Genomic DNA, 23,773 nt, shown 5'->3' on the forward strand with positions numbered 1-23,773 from the left:
GGTGGCAACTGGAAAGAAGCAGACCAATTTGAAAGATTTTGGAGGTAAAATCTCGAGGACTTGGTGCTGCAAAGAATATGGGGACTGAAGGTGAGGGCGATATCAGGGGTGACTACTACATGTTTGATTTGACAACTGGATAAATGAAGGGAAAGAAAACAAGAAGGACTTATGAACTCTGTTGGACTAAACTGTTGCGACATTAAGTGAACATGTCATTGAAGCAGCTGGTATCAGATCTAGAATTTAGGGGGAGGATCTGAACTAGAGACATACATGTGGAAATCATCAGCATATAGATGACATCTAAAATCACTGGTGTGGGTGATAATGTTTAGGTCAGGAGATTATAAAGAAAACAGAAAAGAACCTAAATGAAATTGTGAGGTACTCCTATATTTAATAGCTAGGTAGAGGAAATGAATCTGAAGGGAATTAGAGAAGCAGCACCCAGAAATGTAAAACAAGCGAACGAACAAAAAATAACCAAAATGCCAAGAAAGTATAGTGACAAAGGAAGAAAAAATATTCAAGGAAATAAGTTGTTAAAGTGTTGAGTATTGTTCAAAGTTCAATAAAGATGAGGACTGAAAATGACCCTTATTTTATTGATTAAAAAAATGAAGCACTGAAAAGTGATTTGTTCATAGCCAACATAAATTCTTGTCCCTCTCTGGATTCTGAGAAAATTCATACTGGTGCCCATGCTAGGGTTATATGTGTGATCCATTCTCTCCACAGAACGTTAATTTCCCAGTCCTCGCATGACTCCGCTTTACAGCATTGTATATTGCTAACTACAATCTCTAAGTCCACTTCAATGATATTCCTGAATTATGTCTTAGTCTCCCTCAAAATAGCTATTCACTGTTGCACATACACATGTAGGTATGTCCAAGACATATATTTTTTTAATTAGTTTTTTTTTAATGCCATTTTGTGCCCCTGTCCCCACACTCCATAAAGGAATCAAAATCTTGAGGGCTGGATTACAAGATTCTTTTTAAAAAGCTACCAAGTAGGAAGTTTTGGAAATTACTAGTTTAGAGTCAGGTTTGGAAATCATTAGCTTAGACTCAGACCAGAGCTAATGCAGCAATATGGAGAAGCCACCCAACTCACCCATATTCTGGTAAATCCTCAAATTTGAAAGCAATATAGAGTTATGCTTTAGTTATTCAGAGATCAGCTTTCCAGCAATTTTGTCTGGAAGAGGGCCAAATCTGCAAGTTAAGAAAAGGAAAACACCTAACAGGGAAAGGGTGTTCCCAAGCTTCCAGTTACAAAATAAATTACAGGGATATAATGTACAGTAAAGGGAACAGAATTGATAATATAATAACTATGTATGATGACAGCTGGTTACTAGACTTATTGTGGTGGTCACTTTGTAAGGTATATAAATGTTGAATCACTATGTTGTGCACCTGAAACTAATATATTGTATATCAACTTTAATTAAAAATTTTAAATATATTATTTTTTTTTAAAGAAAAGGAAACACTGCTCACAGGGAAAGAACTTTTGATTAAAGCAATAAAAATATCTCAAGATACCACTTGATATAGTGTCACTGTCCTATTTACTGATGGGAAGAAAAAAATCTCATTAACTGGATGTGGATATAAACATCAGATCAACCATCACCTGGAGCCATAGAGAAAAGTAGTCAAGAAAGGAGAAAAGAATAAAAAATAAACCGTAAAGTAGAAAGTATGAGAGGAAGGATCAGAGAGGAAAAAGAAGCAGATGAGATGAGAAACAGTGCCAGATCCTAGAAAAGGTGATGAGAACATTCCAAAGGGGGGGGGGGGGGGAAATCACTAAAGTAGGGATCCTATGTATTTCAACAATCCCCTGGGACTTAAGCGCATGGCCAAGGTATGGAATCTGATGGTCAGTCATCAACAAAGGACTTCATCAATCATTGTACTCTTTAAGAATATAGGGAGTGAATCCATTTAAAAAGGATTTCTGTGAAAAGGGTAAAATAAAAATACTGCTATTTTAAAAAGCAGCACTGTTAAAAAAAAACAAAAAAACAAACAAACAAAGCCAGAGCAGGGATCCTGGTAGCATCCATCATTGCTTTTGAAGGGACAATTACTGGGGTTGGACTCTCGTTCCGAGGACTACCCCCTTCCCAAGTCCTGCAGTGGAGACGGCGGAAGTAGGCAGCCCCGGCCGGCCCTCAGGCAATAGTGCAGCGCCCCCGGTCGCCGGAGGTTTAAGGAAATCTCTGCTGCGTCCACTTGTAAGTCTTCGTGCTGTTGTACAAACTAAGGTAATGGGTTTCCACGCGCCTTGACTGGGGAAGAGACTGAGAAACTAATTCCCACGTTTTCAACTGAAGTAAATAGCTAAATATTTGTGCTTGCCAGAGAGGTCCCGGGCTCCAAGTGTTTGGGGTTGAAGACGCCCACACCCACTCGAGTTGTCTTCTTATTCCGTGGGGGAGTGTCTTTAAAGGCACCTGCTCTGCTTTAAATTCTCGTGTTTTCAGAAAGCGGCTGACCCGGTGCGTCCGGGGGGCGGGGTTAGGGGGATTTTATAATTTGGTCTGAGAATTGTGTGAGGGGCCCTAGAAACGTCAATTAACGCCGCACTTCCCCAGTGTGGCTCGCAGCCGGGCCGCGGCAGAGGCTACGACGAACCAGGCGCCGCCGGGCCTCAGGAAAGAGCCGCAGCCCCGGAGGGCGGTGGGCGCTGAGGGGCCGCTCGGACACCACGGCTCCGCCGGCGACTCGCGCTCCCGGGAAAGACCCTGAAGGCAGCGGGGTCCCGGCCGGCCGGCCGGGGGCGCCGTCGGCGGGGCTCGCGCAGCCGCACTGGGCGCAGAGACTCTGGGCTCCTCCTCCTGGCTCCGTAGTAAGCATGGCGGCGGCGGCGTTCGTGGTCCCACGGGTGAAACAGAAAGCGGGAGCTGCGCGGAGAGGGAGCGAAGAGCGGGGCTGAGGCGGCGCCGTCACAGCCGGGAAAACACCCCAAGAGTCAGTGCGCCGGCGGCCGCGGCGGCCCCGAGAGCCGGCTCTGCCTCTGAGGTGGAGCGAGAAGGATCAGTAACCCGAAGAGGCGCCTAGGTAGCCGCCTTCCTCCGCCCCAAAGCGGCGTGACTCGGAGGTGAGAGCGCGGGCGCTCCCTTCGGGAAAGGTGGGGGAGACCGAGCCACCCCTGTCCCGCCCCGCCCCTTAGCGGGCGTCACGGAAACCGTTAGGCTGGGGCTGAGGGGCCGGTGCACGGAGCCGGGCTCGGGCCCGTCGAGGGCCCGGACCACCCCGTCTTGCGGGCGCGCTGTGGGCGGAGGGGAGTGGGGCCGGGGCCGGGGCCGGGATCCGGCCACTAGCGGGGCACCTGCGGGCGGGAGTCTCACCTCAAAGCGATTGCGGGGGCGCGGCCGGCCGCCAGCCTGGGGAGGCGTCGCGGGGGCGCGGGCGGCCCTCCCAACTCCCTGCTGGCCCGCTGCTGGCGGCGCCGCTCCGGGAGGCGTCGGGGGGTCGGGAGCGGAGCCCTCCTGACGGGATCGCCGAGCGGCCGGGCCGCCGCGCCTTCGGTTTTCGCCGCCCGGCAGCCGCCGAACTTAAAACGCTTTTCTGAAGAGAATCTCCTCCTGTCATCTTGGGGTTAAAACCTCGAAAACCCGCCCCGTGTGTTTGATCTTGTTGGGTTGGTGGCAGTACCTGGCTATCCCTCTCCCCGGCGGAGTTAACCACCTGTTCAGTCAGGAGGGTGACTGGAGACTGCAGTCCTCGCCCTGTTTTAACAGCCCGAATCGTTGAACTTTTGACACGGCTGTAGAGGGACGTCAAGCGTTAGGTAAAGGAAAATGAACGAATAATTTAGTCATAGAATCGCGAGCACAGAGGCGACAGTTTTAAATAATGTAGTCGTTAATCGTTCTTCTATTAAATTGTCATTGGTAAAAGCCTTGGGATATTTTCTGTGTGGGGGGAGGGTGTGTGTAATGGTTGCTTAAGTGCTAAGAATCGTGAATTAAGAGATTTTCTTCCCTGAAATTTTGTGAAAACCTTTGTGTTGAGCATCAGTTAAGAATAACAGGCTGACAAGATTATTTTTTACAGTATAATTCTCATTTATGTACGTGTTCACTGTGGACTTTTAAAGACAAGCAACATAATTATTTTGCTTCTTAACTGTGGTCTGTGTTTTTAGTTAATTGAAACCAAAGTTGGTGTGTGTTCTTCTGTATTATAAGAATGAAATAGCAAAGTTGAGCTGTTACTAGACTATTTTATCACCATGCTCTTACCAGTACCAGTGCTAAACATATGCCACTCAGGAGCTGGAACCATATGTTAGACAGAAACTAATTGAGTTTTGCGGCTACGGGCTTGTGTTTGGATGAATATTTAGTTTTTATGTATTTGCCAAATCTGTAAGTCTTGCCATCGTGTAAGTTTTATTTAAATCACCTAAAAATATTGAAGAGAAATGAATCCCCTGCCTTTTTGATATTTTCTTGGTTGAACTGATTTTTCTCATGTAATGAGATAAAGTGCCCACTGAGACAGATGGTTGACTACACAGAAAACAGTGATAAAAAGTATTTTTAACACATCTTTTATAACATAGAACCTAAAATTTTGCTTTCAGCTTTTTAGCCCACTGATAATGTTGCCATCACTAATAATACCAGTTAGTGGGAAGAAGGGATGATGACTTGACAGGAAAAAAATCTTGTTAAAATTTTTTATAAATAATTTTATATTTAAATACTTTAGCACTATCATAGTAAATTTTACTGTATATATTTTTCTTTCCCTGCATAGATCATCTTTCAATTTTCTTGTGTAGGTTAACTGAAATTTTTTATCCCAGGCTGGCTGCCTTTAGCCACCTGTATGCTTCTGAATTAACTCCTTCTTTTTCTCTTTTGTATGAACCCTCAGAATCATTGAATGTTTAGGAAAAAAGTATACTTTTGGTTAATACTAGCTTCAGTCAAATATAATTATGAAGGTAATTTGCTTCACCCAAATTAATGATAGGGCTTCGAAAAAACTGATGCTAGTATTATCTTTTGGTATGATCTGTGTTATCACTTCCCCTCTTCATATGAGTGAGTGAAACCTGATTTCTTTTACTGTGCACTTAATAATTGTTTTAATTGTGAAATTTCTACAGTATAATATCGAGCATATTTTATTACTAATTTAAAATTTTCTCCCTGTTTTCTGACTAGTTAGGCATAGGTCAGGTCAAGAGACTATAAAACCCAGAAAAAAGGGATGCACAATTAATATTCTCATTGTCTTTCGTGGCTTTATGTAGGTAAAGAGCATTTAATTTATAATTTGTCTATTTTTAGTCTAGTCTCATTCTTAATACAGCGTGGGGCAAAAGTAGGTTTACAGTTGTTTGTATGGAAAATAATACAATAATTAATAAGTAATAGTACAAGAATAAACTCTGTGTTTCACGTACTCACAACTGTAAACTTATTTTTGTGCCACCCTGCATATATGCTTCTTTTTTTAAAAAATTGTATTTTTTAATGTTTATACATCCAAGGCTTATGCACCTTATATTTTGCTTGTATTTTTAAATTACAATTTGATGAAGTAACCTAAAAAATCTTTTTAAAAAATGTTTTTGGTGCTTTTTAAATGAAAATGAATGTCAGTGGCGTTTTTGAGAGCGATGTAGGAATATGCACATGATTTCCAATTTTATTAGTCAGGTAATCAAAAGATAAATCATTGTTTTTTGTGGAGTTTTTTATTTCTAGTATTTTTCTAGCAGACTTCAAATAAATTCACAATATTGTAAATCCAAAGATGTAGAATACTGTGTGTGCCTATTCCATTAAATCTTTTAGTGCTTCAGTTTATGACTTTGCAAAAAGAAAAGAAAAATGGCCCCTATGGATATCAATGTTAAGCATATTTTAGAGAAATGAATGACCAATAGTGTTGAAAGGCAAATTCGGGGTGTTTTTTTAAATTTATTTTTTATATATATTATGAGCTTTTGTAATTTTCTTAATATTTTGGGCTCATTTTATTTTAGAGTATTATTTAGTTGTCTCTTGTTATCTTTTGATCCTTATCTCTCTGTTCTCCCCCTACTAGAGTTTTGCTTGTCTTTCACAGACACTTTCTAAGTTCTCTGTAACCTATTGTCGGCCATCAGGTTCTTTTGTGGGTGTCATCCTTTGATATTTCCAATCACTTACTACCCTTTACTAGCCCTCGGGCTATTTTTCTCCAAGATAGAGAGGTGCACTTGGGAGATGACATGTGCTTAGAAGATGATGAGCTATTATTAAAGTGGAGACACAGATAAAAGCAATGTGATGTGTTTCCTTCCTTCAGGTAGTTTACAAACTAGTTAGGGATACCAGATTAACACACAGGAAATCATTAGCAAAAAATAACATGGTATTATTAAGTGATGTGGCAAGGACTGCAATTTAAAGGAAAGTGAGGCCACTAAAGGGCCAGAAAGATCCTGAAAGGCATTCAGAGGAAGTCAAAATTGAAGCTTAGGAAAGATTTAGATAGCAAAAGGAATGACATTCCTAAAAAGACTGACAGACATAGCTGGTGCTAGTAGCAAGGAGACCATTCTGAGAGCATCCAAGGACAAGTATTAGGAGGAAGAAAGAAAGGTAGAGATTTTGGCTAAGCCTTAGGGCATGGTCAAGAGAGGAATAGGCAGGGCTGGACAAGACAGTTTGACTGTATCATGATGAACCCATCACTGAAAGAACTGTACAACTACTTTGATATATTTATAGCTTAAATTTTATATATAAAGGATGTCTTATATGTCTTATATGTGTTTGTTTATTATAGCTTAGATCAAGGGTTGGCAGACTTTTCTGTAGAGTGCAAGATAGTAGGTATTTTAGGCCTGGTGGGCCACTTAGAGAGTCTCTGTTGAACATCCTTTTAGTTGTTTTTCACAATCTTAAAGACATAAAAAACATTTTTAGCCAAACAAAACCAAACCAGCTTTGGGTAGGGTTTGGCCAGTGGGTGTAGTTTGCTGACTCTTGGCTAATAAATGGCTAGGTAATTGGCCATATAGCATATAATGTGAGGTGCTTTATATCATTTGTCTACATGGTGTTCAGTGTGTTATTACTATCATTTATATTTTCCCCTATGTTATAGTAAAAATAAAGAAAATTTGCAGAAATAACTACTATTGTAATTGTTATTTTGTGGCCATACCTCTAGCAACAGCCCAGATTAGGTCTCAGAACTAGGAAGTAAAGGAAGAAAAGCTTTTGAGCCAGGCCTTAGGGTAGTGAAAATTACTACATCCAGACTTGATTTAGAATTTGTATATGATTAAGTATATCAACTGCCTGTTCTGGTTTTACATATTTTAAACTACCACTGGCATTTCAGAAACTTTGGCTAGGGTGCTGGTGGCCTATAAGAGTCAACAGGGGAGCAGATAGTAGGGAAACCTTGTTTTTAAAAGTAGTCTTTGATGAGTTAGTGAAGAGACAGAACAATTGGCCATCCCTCAGTAACTCCAAGAAGACTCACTGTTTGTAGGACGGTCAAATAATTGATATTTACATTGATGAGCTTGAGTCAACAGAAAAGGTTATATTGTGTGCAGATTAAGGCAGAGAAGAAAGACCTAGAAATCTTTTAAAATATTTCCATTAAGATTGTTTAAAGATAAGCTATGGTGATTTAAAGGATATCAGTAATTTTGAAAATTCATTTATGTGAAGTATCTCTGAAGTTTGTAAATTTATAGATGTGTATTTCTAAGGCATTCTGTTTTCTTCACATTGTGTTTTATGTTATCATTGTCAGGTGGATAGCAGTACTTTGGGTTATGGTTGCATAAATCAGTTGGCTAGGGTTACTCTGTATTTTATGTCATCAAGAAAACACAAATATGGCATAAGAGCATTTTTTTATTCAGGAGGCATTAGTAAATACATTATATGTATCAGAGATAGTATTAGGTGCTGGAAAAAGTAAAGATGTATAGAATGGAGAGCTGTCTGGATAAAATCAGTGGTGTTTCTTTTTTTCTTTTTAAAAGTATTAAAGCCAACAAAACCCCAAAACTTAAGTTAACTTTGTATTTTTATTTATACTGGCATTTTCTATACTTAGTAAATGTATATGCTATCTTTTTTTTCTATTTTATTTAGTTTTTAAAATTTATCTTTATTGTTGAAAGTATTACAGATGTCCCCCATTGTTCCCCTCCACCCCCCATCCACCCCACCCTCAGGCCTTCCCCACACCAGTGCCTGTGTCATAGGTTATGCATATAAGCTATCTTAAGTTTTAAGCCAGTATAAAGCTTTTGAACTAAATTTGAGCCATCATAAATTCCTACCTAATAAAAGTTTGGGTTTTTAAAAATTTTGCTATAAGGAGAAATTAACAATTCATTATCCCACTCCCTTTTAATTTTAGAAATTAAAATCATACCACAATTTCTGAATTTATTATGTCTTCTGTCTCTATTACAGAGTCTATACTCTATTGGTATCTTGTGACTATATCTGTTTCCTACCACTTTCCAACGTTGTGTATTATAAAGGGCGTATGTTTTGTAGTAGGGAGATATGATTTATATGTTGGCTTCTTCTCTTACCGGCTATATATAAATGACCATGTTACTTTACCTCTGTGAGTCTTAGTTTCTTCACTTTAGGGAAGGGTAATCATGGGATCTATTTTTTAGAATTGGCTATTACAAGGATTAAAAAAGAGTTCATTTAATATGGCAAGTAAAATGCTTGCCATAGAATATGTATATATAGAACTTTGTCAGACATGTCTAATCATTGTTAGCTAGGTACCCTGTTTTTGTTTCACCATTCAATTATCCATCTATCATTTGTTAAAAACCTTAAATGTCCTAGATACTTAGAATATGAATGTCAGAAAAATAAATGTCACACTTTCCTCTGGTAAGTCACACACTAGGATAAGAGATAAAGACATGTAAACAAGTGCATATTTTAAAATAATTAAAAGTAAATAAAATATCTCTTATTTTGCTTCTTTTCACTTGTGTGAATCCTTCCTGTCGTTTAGTACTGAATTGCTACGTTTCCATAATAACACAATATTATGATTGTGTACTTATCATAGTGTAGCATTTATATTTCTTTACTTGTCTTCCTCAACTATTAAACTATGATTTGTTAGTTTAAATTAACAAATGATATGGGGTTGGCAATTTTTCTATAAAGCCTAAGGATATTTTAGGCTTTGTGGCCGCATGGACTCTGTTGCAATTACTTAACTGTGCTGTAGGAGCATAAAAGTGGCCATAACTAAATTCTAAACATTGGTTATAGCTGTGTTCTAATGAAACTTTATTTATAAAAACAGGCAGAAGGCCAGATTTGGCCCACAGACCTTACTTTGCCAACTCCAGCAATGGTGCCTACCTGTGCCTCGCAAATATAAGGCACTTAGCAAACAATAAGAATATGTATTAAGCAATTCCTGTGTTCTGGATGCTATTCAAAACAACTTTACATGTGTCAGTTTACTTAATCCTTAGAACAATCCTCTGAGGTAGATACTGTTGTCATCATTTTAAATATAAGGAAACTGAAGGACAGAGAAGTTAAATAACATCATAAAATCATACAACTAGTTAGTGACAGATTTGGGATTTGAACTCAGGCATTCTGACTCCAGAGCCTGGGTTTTCAATTAAGTTACACCAGTTCTGATATGTTAAATCCCAGTAGTGTAATACTGATTCAGTATTAGAAAACATATTGTAACTCACTATATTAATAGATTAAAGGGGAAAACTATATGATAGTTTTCTCAAATGGACTAAATATGAGCAAAAACAAAATGGCAGAACTTTTAGGAGAAGTAAATTAAAAATTGGGGGAGTGGGGTAAAGAAAGCCTTTTTGAGTGAGACATCAAACTTAGGTGCCATTTAAAAAGGCAAGCAATAGATTGTGATAAACTTTGCGACATGTAATAGACAAAGTTAATATTCAAAGTATGCAAGGTGTGCCTACAATTAAGTATGAAAAAGGTAGCCTGGTAGAAAATGAGAAAAAAATGTAAGTAGGAAACTCATGGAAGTAGAAAACTAGCCTATAAAGTTTTGAAGAGATACTCAACCACACCAGTAATTTGAGAATTTCAATTACATTAATAAGATAGGATTTCAAAAAAAATTATTACTAATAATAAAATTGGCAAAATTTGAAAAATTTTAATATTAGTGTCAGATTGGAAAGTAGACATTAAACTACTGAAATGAATATAAATAGTTTCATCTTTTTAGGAGAAAATTTTGACAGTATCAATTTTAAAAGTGCACACTTCTGTATATCTATAATACAGAAATACTATCATAAAGAATGTTACATGATTATTCCCTCAAGAGGGAGAAACATATGAAAAAAAGTGGAAGCAGTCTCATTGTTCATCATTAGAATAGTGAAATCATGGTATGCCCTCACTGTAGAATATTAGGCAACCATGAAAAAGAATGAAGTAGGTAAAGCAAGACACTGACCAGTACATATGATTTCATTTATGTAACAACTGCTCTTAGAAAACCTCATATACAAGTAAATGCAGAGAAGTCTGAAAGGTTACATTCCACAGTGGGTGGCTGTAGAAATGGGAGTTGGATTTGGGGTCAGGAGGAAGAGTTAAAAATAATGCCTGTTTATATGTTTTTCATTACTGTATAAAATGTACAGCTTATGTGATGCAACAAAAATAATGAAACATAAGAGGGTTTGGATTTGGTGATTATGATTAGTCCTTGTTAGAACCATAATTGCTAGTTGGACAGCCTTGATTTATGTCTGTTTTCCCTGTGTAATTTTTAATAGAATCTCCTCCTTTCACTCACAAAAGCTTCCCAATTGTTGTGTGAAGTCATTGGTACTTTTAAAAATAGCCATTTCAGCCCTGGCCAGTGTAGCTCAGTTTGTTGGGTGTCATCCTGTGCACCAAAGGGTAGCCGGTTTGATTCCAGTTAGGGCACATGCCCAGGTTTCGGGCTTGATCCAGGTAGGGGATGTGCAGAAAATAGCTAATTAATGTTGCGCTCTCACATTTGTGTTTCCCTCCCTTTTTCTCTCTCAAAAAATCAATAAACAAAACACAAAAAATAGCCATTTCAGTATACTATTGGACCTGAAGCTGTGTTACCATGGGTTAAAGAAGTAAAAATTATAGCAAGTGATTTTCAACCTTTATAGCCAAACGTGCTAACCAAGACAATTTTAGTGTACTTTATTTTATAAATCTTTAATATAAAGTGAGTTTCTTTTCCATATATAAAACAGCCTCAAGTACCTGGATATTTTGACCCCCCCATTTTAATATTAGAACCTAATGTTTTGAGAAAGTTGGTACATTTCAGTTTAAGCTGAAGACAAAGTAAAGAGAAGGAAGGTTCTTTAAAAAAAAAAAAAGTGAGGGAATAAGAGAATGTTTACACAATAATTTTTAACTCAGGCATAGTTGTAGATTTATAAACAAAGAATTTGATTATCTCAGAAGTAAGAACAGTAAGAGACTGGGTTCTACAGACATTTTTTTTTTATGGAAAATATAGAAATGTTTCTTGGTTTTCTTATGATAAAATTCTCTATTTGGAAATAATCAATGAAGGAAACATGTTAAATATGGTGAAATTATAATAAGCCAGTAGCTTTTACAGAGGAATTCAAATCGTTCTATTGTGAACGTAGATATTTAGGTGATGAATTAGATGGTTAAGAACATTGAAACAGTTCTGCCTGTATTTGATGCATTAAAGAAGCTAGGGGAAAGATTGGACATGTTAAGTAGAAGTATTTTTTAGATTAAAATTACAGTGTCAAAGATATGACACAATGGATGAGATTAATGAATGGCATGGTAGACATTGCTGAAGAAAAGATTAGTGGACATGAAGACATAGCAATATAAACTACCTAAAATGAAAAACAGAGAAAAGAGAATTGTTTAAAAACATGAACTGAGCCTGGCCAGGTGGCTTGGTTGGTTGGAGCATCTTCCTGTCCACCAAAGAGGTCGCAAGTTCAATCACTGATTAGGGCACGTACCTAGGTTGTGGGTTCAGTTCAGCTGGGGTGTGTATGGGAGGCAACCCATTGATGTTTCTCTCTTATATCCATGTTTCTCTTTCTCTTCTCTCCCTCTCCCTGACCTTCTCCCTCACCCCTCCCTTTCACTCTCTCTAAAAATCAATAAAAACATATCTTTGGGTGAGGATTTAAAAAAAAATGAACTGAAAAATTATATGAAGAAATTATCCCAGATATTTTCCGTATTTGATAAAATCCAATAGCTAAGAAACACAGTAAGCATAAGATGAATCAAAATGACACCAAGGAACATCATAAGCAAATTGCTTAAAACAAGTGATAAAGAGAAAAAACTTAAAAGCAGTCAAAGAAAAACAGAACAAAGATAAGGGTAACAGCAGATTTCTCATTAGAAGCAATGTAAGCTGGAAGATAATGGAGAAATATTTTTAGAATACTAGAAGAAAAAACTGTCAGACTTCTGGTCAACATGGCAGAGTAGGTAAACACTGCGCTTATCTCCTTCTTTGGCCACATCAAAATTATAGAACAACCACTCTGAGAACTGCCTGAAGACTAGCTGAATAGAACTCTTTTAACCAAAGATATAAAGAAGAAACCACCTCAAGACTGGTAGGAGAGGTAGAGATGCGAAAGAGGCTGGTTCCACACCTGCACGTGTTGGTTAAGAATTAAAAGGGATCTCTTGGCTGCAGAGGTCTCCCCAGTGAGCAAGGGGTCCCGCACATGAACTTATTCACTGAAGGATATACTTGCTCTGACCTCCAGCACTGGGTAGCAGCTGGAAAAGTGCCAGGGACATATGGGGAAGAACAGTGTTTGGCTTTATGGTGAGGGCTGGAGGGGCAGCACTCTGCTAATTTGTTCCTTTGTTGAGTCTTCCCCACAGAGAGGCAGCAGGGGGCACCAAGTTCTCTGACAGAGCCTTCCCCCTATCCAGCAGACTGGTGCCAAATCTGAGTCTCCATCAAACTCTCCCCACCCTGGTGATTCCCTGACAATCTGCCCTACCCATCTTGCATACAGTCTGGGGCCTCTTTCAGTGGCTGTCCTCAGCCCATCCCTAAAACCATTGAGACATCCCTAAAACCGTTGAAAAATCCACAAACCCCAAACAAGCAGCACTTGCCTCAGTGTGCCCCTGTATCGCTTGTTATGTAGCCCCCAGCCTGGCACTAATGGCAGCTGGCCTTGGTTTGAAGCATAGCTTCTCTGAGGCACATCCAAGCCCAGCATAGGCAGCTACCAACTGTGGGTCACTTTGTAGCTCTTACTTAGTGGCAGCAGGCCAGAAACAGGCAGCGGCTGACCTGGGCTTGCACCAGAGTTCTCCCCGAGCGTCCTCAGAATCAGCATACCTCAGAAGCCAGGTGACTGACTTCAGATCACACCAGAGCACCGCCCAGTTAGCTCCAGAACAACACACACAAAGGATGGACTCTGGGCACCAAATCCCTGCTACAACAAATCCCATTTGTTGGGTCAGTCCACATACAGCAGCTCATCTGCTTTAGTTATGGCCAGTCCTCACAGCCAGTCAGTCTGAAGGTCAATTCTACCCACTGAAGTGCCAAAAGCAATCAAGGCTCAACCACAACAAGAGAGGATACACAGCCCACACAGGGGACACTGAAGCACCAGCTCAGGTGACCAGGGATACTGTGCCACTGTGCCCCATAAATTGGACAAGCTGGAAGAAATGGATACTTTTCTACAAATACAGTCTTCTGAGACTGAATCAAGAAGAAATAATATGTGAACAGGTCGGTAATTACCAACAAAATTGTATCACTAATATGGAAAGATATATACATCCCTATGTTCATTGCAATATTATTTGCTACACCCAAGCTATGGAAGCTTGTGCATCAATGGACAATTGCATAAAGAAGAGGTGCATATATATACAATGGAGTATTACTTGGCTGTAAAGAAGAATAAAATCTTAACATTTATGACAACATGGATGGGCCTTGAGGGTATTATGCTAAGTGAAATAATTCAGACAGATAAAGACAAATACCATATGATTTCACTTAAACGTGGAATCTAAAAAACAAGTGAGTAAACAACAGAAACAAACTTATAGATACAGAGAACAAACTGATGGTTACCAGGTAGGAGGGTATGGCTGATTTGGTTGGGCGTCATTCTGTGCACCCAAAGGTTGCTGGTTCAATTCCCAACCAGGCTACATGCCTGGATTGTGGATTCTGTCTCCTGTAGGGGGTGTGCAGAAGGCAGCCCATTCATGTTTCCCTCTCACATCGATGTTTCTCTAGCTCCCTCTTCCTTTCTCTCTCTCTCAAAAAAAAAAAATATATATATATATTTATATGTATATTGTGCTAACACTATGCAGAGGAAAGCTGGAGTGACTATATTAGATCAGAAGTTGTATTTCACAGCAAAGATAATTATTAACAGGAATGAAGAGGGTCATTTCATAATAATAAAAGGATTAATTCATCAGGAGGACATAATCCTAAATTTTTATGCATCTAATAAAAGAGCTTCAGATAAATGATAGAACTGCAAAGAAAAATAATATGCAGTTTTAGGAGATTACAGTTTCCCTCTCAGTAATTGATAGAACAAGTAGAATGTAAAACCTAAAAGAATAAAATTTCACAAATAAAACATAGAAGAATTTTTGTCACCTTGTATTAGGCAAAGATCTCTTAGATACAGCACCAAAAACGCCACAAAAAAACAAATTGATAAGTTGGACTTTATCATAATTTTTTTTTTTAAATATATCTTTATTGATTTCAGAGAGAGGAAAGGAGAGGGAGAGAGAGAGGTAGAAACATCAATGATGAGAGAGTCATTGATCAGCTGCAGCCCACAACCCGGGGGCATGTGCCCTGACCAGGAATCGAACCCTGATCACCTGGATCGTAGGTCGATGCTTAACCGCTGAGCCACGCCCAGCTGGGCTGGACTTTATCATAATTAAAACTTCTCTTCAAAAGACATTGTTAAAAGAATACACAGATAAGTCACTGGGAGAAAATCTTTGTAAACCACTTAACTTGATAAAGGACTCGTATCCAGAATGTATAAAGCACGATCAAAACTGAGTAATAAGAAAACAAAGCAACCCAGTAACAAAATGGGCAAAAGTATTGAACAGATACTTAACCAGAAAGCTATTGGGTGGAAATAAGCACATGAAAACATGTAACATTAGTTATGGAAATGAAAAGGCTGGGATTACAAATAGTAAGAAAATTTGGGGGGTGATGGGTAGGTTTATTATCTTGATTGTGGTAATGGTTTAATGGGTCTATTCGTATGTCCAAATTTATCAAGTTGTGTACTTTTAAACATGTCATTTGATATATGTCAATTATACCTCAGTAAAGCTATTTGAAAAATCTAGAGTAGTTGCTATTTTGTATTTGCTTGATACCTGTTTGCTTAATACATTTAACTTACTACTCTGCCATTTTCCAAGCACATTTGAAAGTTTTATTTTTTTTAAACCTATAGGAAATAGCGGTTTCAATCTGAGAGGAAAATTGATTTGGCTAATAGTATATTGATTTGGCTGAAACATCCAAGGACAATTTCAAAGGCCTCATCAAACTTGACTATTTTGCAGAGACTTACTTCTCCTTGAGGAAGCTCCTTTTATCTATTTCTAGTTGAAGAACGGGAATGTATTCACATCTGGGATGGGGCCTTCAACAATGAAGTATACCTTACATTGTTATTAACTTGACATCTTCATTATCACTTAATACTTAGTACAAGTTGGTTTAGTCTTAGATCTGTAAGGGCATTGGACCAGCAGCAGCATCTTCACCTGTGAACTTATTAGAAATGTGAATTATTTGGCCTTACCTCACACACTGAATCAGAATCTTTAGCTGTGGAGCCCAACAGTCTGTGTTTTAGTAAGCCTGACAGTGATTCTAATACATACCAAAGTTTTAAAACTATGGTCTTAGAGCAACAGTGGGACTTTAGATTCTTAGATATTGGTAGTGGTAGAATTCATTGCTAGAAATCTCACATGATGGCATACTTAAGGTTTGTGTACTTCATCATATGTTAACTTTGCCTTTAACAAAGAACTATACAAATATTTAATAGTAGTTAATGAAGCATGGCCTGTTTAGGAGTGAAGTATACTGATGTCTGCAACTTTGAAATGCATTTTTTGAGATGAATAAAGGAATGCATGTGATAAAGAAAAAAATGTTCATTTTAGAATCTAGATGACAAGTATATGATATTCACTATTTAATTATTTCAGCTTTCTGGTAGGTTTAAGACTTTTGATGATAAAATATAAAATCCTCACATGGCTACTTTTAAAATTTTTGTGCAAGAGAAAGAAATATACCCAGAGGTGCCCCTAGACAAAATAATGGTGCATGGTAATGACATTTTAATATCTTCATAATTATGGGTAAACTCTAGAAGACTGTGTTAGTACATTGACACTGCATTTATTTATCTTAGCAGTTGGCTGTTCGAAATTTTTCTAGTCAGATTAAAATTGGATATTAAAATTTGATCTCACTAGTGTTCTCAATTTTTTAAAATATTTTTTTATTTTTAAATTACATTTGATGTACAATATTATATTAGCTTCAGGTATACAAACACATGATTTATATAACTTATGAAGTGATAACTCTAATAAACCTTAGTACCCATCTGACATCATATATAGTTAATACAATATTATTTACTATATTCCCTGTGCTGTACTTTGCGTCCTCATGACTATTCTGTAACTACCAATTTGTACATGTAAATCCCTTCCCCTTTTTCCCCTATTATCAAAACATCCTTCCCATCTGGCAGCTGTCAAAATCTTCTCTGTATCTATGAGTCTGTTTCTGTTCTGATTGTTCATTTATTTTGTTTTTTAGATTCCACATATAAGTGGAAACATCTGGCATTTGTGTTTCTCTAACTTATTTCACTCAGCACAATACCCTCTAGGTTCATACGTATTGTTACATATGGCAAGATAGCATTCTTTTTCATGGCTGAATCGTATTCCACAGTGCGTATGCAACACTTCTTCTTTATCTGTTGATGTATACTTAGGTTGCTTCCACATCTTGGATATTGTAAATAATGCTACAATAAACACATGGATGTATGTCTTCAATTTAGTGTTTTGGGATTCTTCGGATAAATACCCAGAAGTGGAATTACTGGGACTTTCTTCATCTGTTGTTATAGCCTTTGTTTTAAAGTCCTTTTTCTCTGGTATAAGTATGGCTACCCCAGCTTTTTTTGTTTGTTTCTACTTTCATGAACTATATTTTTCCATCCCTTTACTTAAGTCTCTATGTGTCTTTCTTTCTGAAATGAGTCTGTTGTAGGCATCATATGTAAGGATCTTTTATTATTATTATTATTATTTATTTTATCTTTTTAAGTTTTATTATTGTTTAAAATATTACAGATGTCCCTTTTTCTCCCCAATGACCCATTCCACCCCATTCCTTCCCCCTCCCCAGTCCCTCTCCCCACCATTGTCCATGTCCTGGGTTGTGTATATATGCACATAAATTCTTTGGTTACTCTCTCCCCCTCCACCCACCCGCCCTCCTCCATCCCTCGGACATTCATCAGTCTCATCTCTGCTTCCATGTCATTGAATCTATTCTGATCATCAGTTTATTAAGTTCTTTAGATTCCATGTATAAGCGAGATCATGTGATATTTGCCTTTCACTGCCTGGCTTATTTCACTTAGCATAATATTCTCCAGGTCCATCCATACTGTCCCAAAGGGTAGGAGATTCTTCCTCTTTACAGCTGCGTAGTATTCCATGGTGTAAATGTCCCACAGCTTTTTCATCCACTCATCTACTGATGGGCACTTGGGCTGTTTCCAGATCTTAGCTATTGTAAACTGTGCTGCTATGAACATCAGGGTACATATATCCTTTCTGATGAATGTTTCAGGATTCTTAGGATACATTCCTAGGAGTGGAATCACTGGGTCAAACGGCAGCTCCATTTTTAATTTTTTGAGGAACCTCCATACTGTTTTCCATAGTGGTTGCACCAGTCTGCATTCCCACCAGCAGTGTACTAGGGATCCCCTTTCTCCACACCCTCGCCAGCACATGTTGTTTGTTGATTTATTGATGGGAGCCATTCTGACAGGTGTGAAGTGATACCTCATTGTGGTTTTAATTTGCATCTCTCTGATGATTAGCGACATCAAGCATTTTCTCATGTGCCTCTTGGCCATCCCTATGTCCTCTTTGGAGAAGTGTCTATTTAAGTCCTTTGCCCATTTCTTAATTGGGTTGTTTGTCTTTCTCTTGCTGAGTGCTATGAGTTCTTTGTACACTTTGGAAATTAGCCCCTTATCAGATTCATCCTTGGCAAATATGTTTTCCCAGACTGTGGGGTTCCTTTGTATTTTGAGGCTGTTTTCTTTTGCTGTGTAGAAGCTTTTTAGTTTGATGTAGTCCCATATGTTTATTTTTTCTTTTGTTTCTCTTGCCCTAGGAGATGTATCAGTGAAAATTCCACTATGTAGGATGTCTGTGACTTTACTCCCTATGTTTTCTTCCAGGATTTTTATGGTTTCGTGACTTACATTTAAGTCTTTTATCCATTTTGAGTTTATTTTTGTGTATGGTGAAAGTTGGTGGTCTAGTTTCATTCTTTTGCATGTATCTGTCCAGTTTTCCCAGCACCACTTATTGAAGAGACTGTCCTTACTCCATTGGATACTCTTGCCTCCTTTGTCAAATATTAACTGACCATAGTGGCGTGGGTCTATTTCTGGGGTCTCTGTTCTGTTCCATTGATCTATAAGCCTGTTGTACCAATACCAGGCCGTTTTGATTACAGTGGCTTTGTAATATAGTTTGAAGTCTGGTAATGTGATCCCTACCACTCTGTTCTTTTTTCTCAAGATGGCTGCAGCTATTCGGGGTCTTTTTTGGTTCCATATAAATTTTCGAAATGTTTGTTCTAGGTCTGTGAAATATGCTGTTGGTATTTTCATAGGAATTACATTAAATTTATAAATTGCTTTGGGTAGTATAGACATTTTAATGATATTAATTCTCCCAATCCATGAGCATGGTATCTTCTTCCACCTGTTTAAATCTTCCTCTATTTCTTTTTTCAGTGTCACGTAGTTTTCTGAGTACAGGTCTTTTACATCCTTGGTTAAGTTTATTCCTACGTATCTCATTTTTTTAGTTGCAATGGTAAATGGTATTGTTTTTTTAGTTTCTCTCTCTGAAAGTTCATTGTTGGTGTATAAGAATGCCATTGATTTCCAGATGTTGATTTTGTATCCAGCTACCTTTCCAAATTCGTTTATCAAATCTAGTAGTACTTTGATGGAGTCTTTAAGGTTTTCTATGTACAGTATCATGTCATCTGCAAATAATGACAGTTTTACTTCCTCCTTTCCTATTTGGATACCTTTTATGTTTTCTTCCTGTCTGATGGCTATGGCGAGGACTTCCAGAACTATGTTGAATAAGAGTGGTGAAAGTGGACATCCCTGTCTTGTTCCTGTTTCTAATGGAAATGGTTTTAGTTTTTGCCCATTGAGTATGATGTTGGCTATAGGTCTGTCGTATATGGCCTTTATTATGTTGAGGTATGATCCCTCTATTCCCACTTTGCTGAGAGTTTTTATCAGAAATGGGTGCTGGATTTTGTTGAATGCTTTTTCTGCGTCTTTTGATATGATCATATGATTTTTGTCCTTCATTTTGTTTATGTGATGTATCACATTTATTGATTTGCGGATGTGGTACCAGCCTTGCATCCCCGGAATAAACCCCACTTGGTCATGATGTATGATCTTTTTAATGTATTGCTGAATCCGGTTTGCTAGTATTTTAGTGAGGATTTTAGCATCTATGTTCATCAGGGATATTGGCCTGTAATTTTCTTTCTTTGTAGTATCTTTATCTGGTTTTGGGATTAGGGTGATGCTGGCCTCATAAAAAGAATTTGGGAGTTTTCCCTCCTCTTGAATTTTCTGGAATAGTTTGAATAGAATAGGTGTTCATTCTTTGAATGTTTGGTAAAACTTGCCTATAAATCCATCTGGTCCAGGACTTTTGTTTGCTGGGAGTTTTTTGATTACTGCTTCAATTTCATTAGTTGTTCTCGGCCTATTCAGGTTTTCTGCCTCTTGTTGATTCAGCTTTGGAAGGTTGTATGCTTCTAGGAATTTGTCCATTTCCCCTATGTTGTCCAATTTGTTGGCATACAGTTGCTCATAATATTTTTTTACAATCCTTTGTATTTCTGTTGGATCAGTTGTTATATCTCCTCTTTCATTTCTGATTTTATTTATTTGGGTCCGCTCTCTTTGTTTCTTAGTGAGTCTGGCTAAAGGTGCATCAATCTTATTTACCTTTTCAAAGAACCAGCTCTTGGTTTCATTGATTTTTTTGTATTGTTTCTTTAGTCTCTATGTCATTAATCTCTGCTCTGATTTTTATTATTTCCTTCCTTCTACTTCCTCGGGGCTTTTCTTGCTGTTCTCGTTCTAGTTCTTTTAGTTGTTGTGTTAGATGGTTCATTAGATCTTTTTCTTGTTTCTTGAGATAGGCCTGTAACGATATGAATTTTCCTCTCAAGACTGCTTTCGCCGTGTCCCATAGGTTTTGAGTTGTTGTCTGTTCATTTTTTTCGTTACTTTCCATGAAGTGTTTGATTTCTTCCTTGATCTCATTGGTAACCCAGTCATTGTTTAATAACATGCTATTTAGCTTCCATGTGTTTGAATATTTTTGAGTTTTTTTATAGTGGTTGGTTTCTAGTTTCATGGCATTGTGATCCGAGAAGATGCTTGATATGATTTCAGTCTTCTTATATTTGTAGAGACTTGCCTTGTGCCCTAACATGTGGTCTGTTTTTGAGAATGTTCCATGTGTACTTGAGAAGAATGTGTATTCTGCTGCTTTGGGGTGAAATGTTCTGTAAATGTCAATTAAATCCATTAGGTCTAGTGATTCATTTAAGGTCTGCATTTCCCTGTTGATTTTTTGGCTTGATGATCTGTCCAGTGCTGACAGTGGGGTGTTAAAGTCCCCCACTGTGATTGTGTTGCTGTCAATCTCCCCTTTGAAGTCCCCCAAGAGATTTTTTATATATTTAGGTGCTCCTGTATTGGGTGCATAAATGTTCATAAGGGTTATTTCCTCCTGTTGGATTGATCCCTTTAGTAATATGTAGTGACCATCTTTGTCTCTTGTTATGGTCTTTATTTTGAAGTCTGTTTTGTCAGAAATAAGAATTGCTACTCCAGCTTTCTTTTCCTTTCCATTTGCATGGAATATTTTACTCCACCCCTTCACTTTTAGCCTGTGTGAGTCTTTTGCTCTCAGGTGGGTCTCTTGTAGACAGCATATATTTGGGTCCTGTTTTCTTATCCATTCAGCTACCCTTTGTCTTTTGATTGGCCCATTTATTCCATTTACATTTAAAGTTACTATTGATATCAACTTATTTAATGCCATTTTTCCCCTTTATGCTGATGTACCTTTCTCTCCCTATTCTTTCGTTTTCTTAAAGCAGTCCTTTTAGCATTTCTTGCAATGCTGGTTTGGTTGTACTGAGCTCTTTTAGCTGTTTTTTGTCTGGGAAGCTCTTTATTCCATCTTCAAATTTAAATGATAGCCTTGCTGGATAAAGCAGTCTTGGTTGCATGTTCTTGCTCTTCATTACTTGCAGAACTTCATGCCACTCCCTTCTGGCCTGAAGAGTCTCTGTTGAGAAATCCGCTGTCAGCCTTATGGGGGTTCCCTTGTAGGTCACTGCTTGTCTCTCTCTTGCAGCCCTTAATATTTTCTCTTTGTCCTTGACATTTGCCATTTTAATTATGATGTGTCTCGGAGTGGGTCTCTTTGGGTCCCTCTTGTTTGGAACCCTCTGTGCTTCCTGAACTTGAGTGGCTTTCTCCTTTGCCAGCCTAGGGAAGTTTTCTATAATTATTTCTTCCACCAAGTTCTCTATCCCTTGTTCTCTTTCCTCCCCCTCTGGCACTCCTATAATACGAATGTTGTTTCGCTTCATGTGGTCCCAAAGTTCCCTTAGACTGTCCTCATGCTTTTTAAGTGTTTTTTCTTTTCGCTGCTCTGATTGTGTGATTTTCTCTACTTTGTCTTCTAAGTCACTTATTCTATCCTCTGCTTCATTGAGCCTGCTTTTAATTCCTTCCAGCGCATTCTTGATATCAGATACAGCATTCTTTATCTGTGAGTTGTATTTATGGTATGTATCTCTTTTTTCATGTTTTCACTAAGGTTCTCGATCTTATCATCTATAGTCTTCTTAAGTTCCTTGAACATCTTCATCATCAATACTCTGAACTCCGTTTCTGATAACTTGCTCAACTCCATCTCATCAACGTCTTTTTCTGGTGATGTTTCCTTTTCTTTAATTTAGGGGTTTCTTTGTCTCCCCATTTTGGTAGGTCTTAGTGCTTATATCTATATATTAGATATATTTGCTGTGTCCCAGTCCTGTGGCGTGGGATTTTGTCTTGTGGGTGCAGTAGAGCCCAGAGGTGTATGTTGTTGTTAATACTGGTGAAAATTTAGAAAATAATAATAAACTAAAATATAAAAAATAGAGAAGCTACTGGGAGATAACAGAAGCAGAGAAAAGATTCTGAAAGAAGGGCCAGCACAAAATTAAGGGAGAGAATAGGAATAGGATAATAGTTGAAAATGAGAAAACAAAAATACAATAAAGAGAATAAGAGAAACTAACAATCAGACAGGAAAACTGAAGGGGGCAAAATGAAAGAATGGAAGAAAAGTAGAAAAAGAAAGAAGAAAAAGAAGAAAAAAGTTATGCCAATGGATTGAGAGGAGAAAGAGATAAAGCCCAGGCAGGCAGGGAGTCTGGTAAGAGATTTGGGGGAAACTATAGAGGGAAGCAGTAAACTTGGTTATAATGATAAAGTCCCAGTCTTTAAGCAGGGATATCAAGAAAGTCTTGATAGTAGAAGGAAGGATAAAACAAAACAAAGCAAAGAATGAAAACAAAACCAAAAACAAGCTAAGCAAGACAAAATTATTTTATAAAAATAAAAATTAGTTAAAAAAATGTTTAAAAAAAAATTAAAAAAGAAAAAAAGATTTTTATAAAATTTAAAAAAGAAGAAAAAACAAATTTTCTCCCCTTTCTCTTCTTCCTAAGGAAAAAAGAGAAAAAATAAACAAACCCACAAACAAAAAACAAACAAACAAAAACCCCAAAACCAAAAAAAAACAAAACAAAAAACAAAACCAAACCAAACAAAAAAACACCAGAGAAAAAGGTAGTCAATCAGGTGCGTTTCTTCTGGGCAACTTATGTTGTCTGAGGGTCACTGTTTTTTGTGATTTCAGTTCTCCTGGGAGGTACTTGTGTATCACCCAATGTGAGGAGCCGTGTAGGTTTGGCTCTAGTGTCCTTAGGTAGATGGTTGATCTGAGGCTCTCCGTGGGCCACCTCCTCTTGTCAGCTATTTTGCAACCTTGTAGTTGCCTGGTCTTGCTCCAGAGTCTTCTGTAGAGTCTTTAGGGTACCGGGTGGGTAGTGTAGTCCAGGGTATCACTCCCATTAGAGGTGTTGCTGTCAGGTGCTCACTCTGCGGGAGTTAGTCTCTGCTCCACAGCCAGCTCCTCAGTCCCTACCCTGTCCTCTGATTCTAGTCCCCCAGGCTCTGGCCTGCTGCAGCTTCAGATTGATTTCAGCCTGTT

General features: G+C 38.1%; 1 protein-coding gene across 1 annotated transcript in view; it reads left to right on the top strand.

Annotated features, from left to right (window-relative positions):
- Nucleotides 1–2,941: 2,941 nt before the first annotated feature.
- FNDC3A (fibronectin type III domain containing 3A) overlaps nucleotides 2,942–23,773 on the top strand; it is a 189,668-nt gene continuing 168,836 nt past the window's right edge. The window contains exon 1 of the mRNA XM_016205446.2: nucleotides 2,942–3,120. The gene's annotated coding sequence lies outside the window, so the exon portion shown is untranslated. The remainder of the gene's footprint in view (nucleotides 3,121–23,773) is intronic.

Source organism: Miniopterus natalensis, chromosome 2 (assembly GCF_054644295.1).
Source record: "Miniopterus natalensis isolate mMinNat1 chromosome 2, mMinNat1.hap1, whole genome shotgun sequence".
NCBI classification, from domain to species: Eukaryota; Metazoa; Chordata; class Mammalia; order Chiroptera; family Miniopteridae; genus Miniopterus; species Miniopterus natalensis.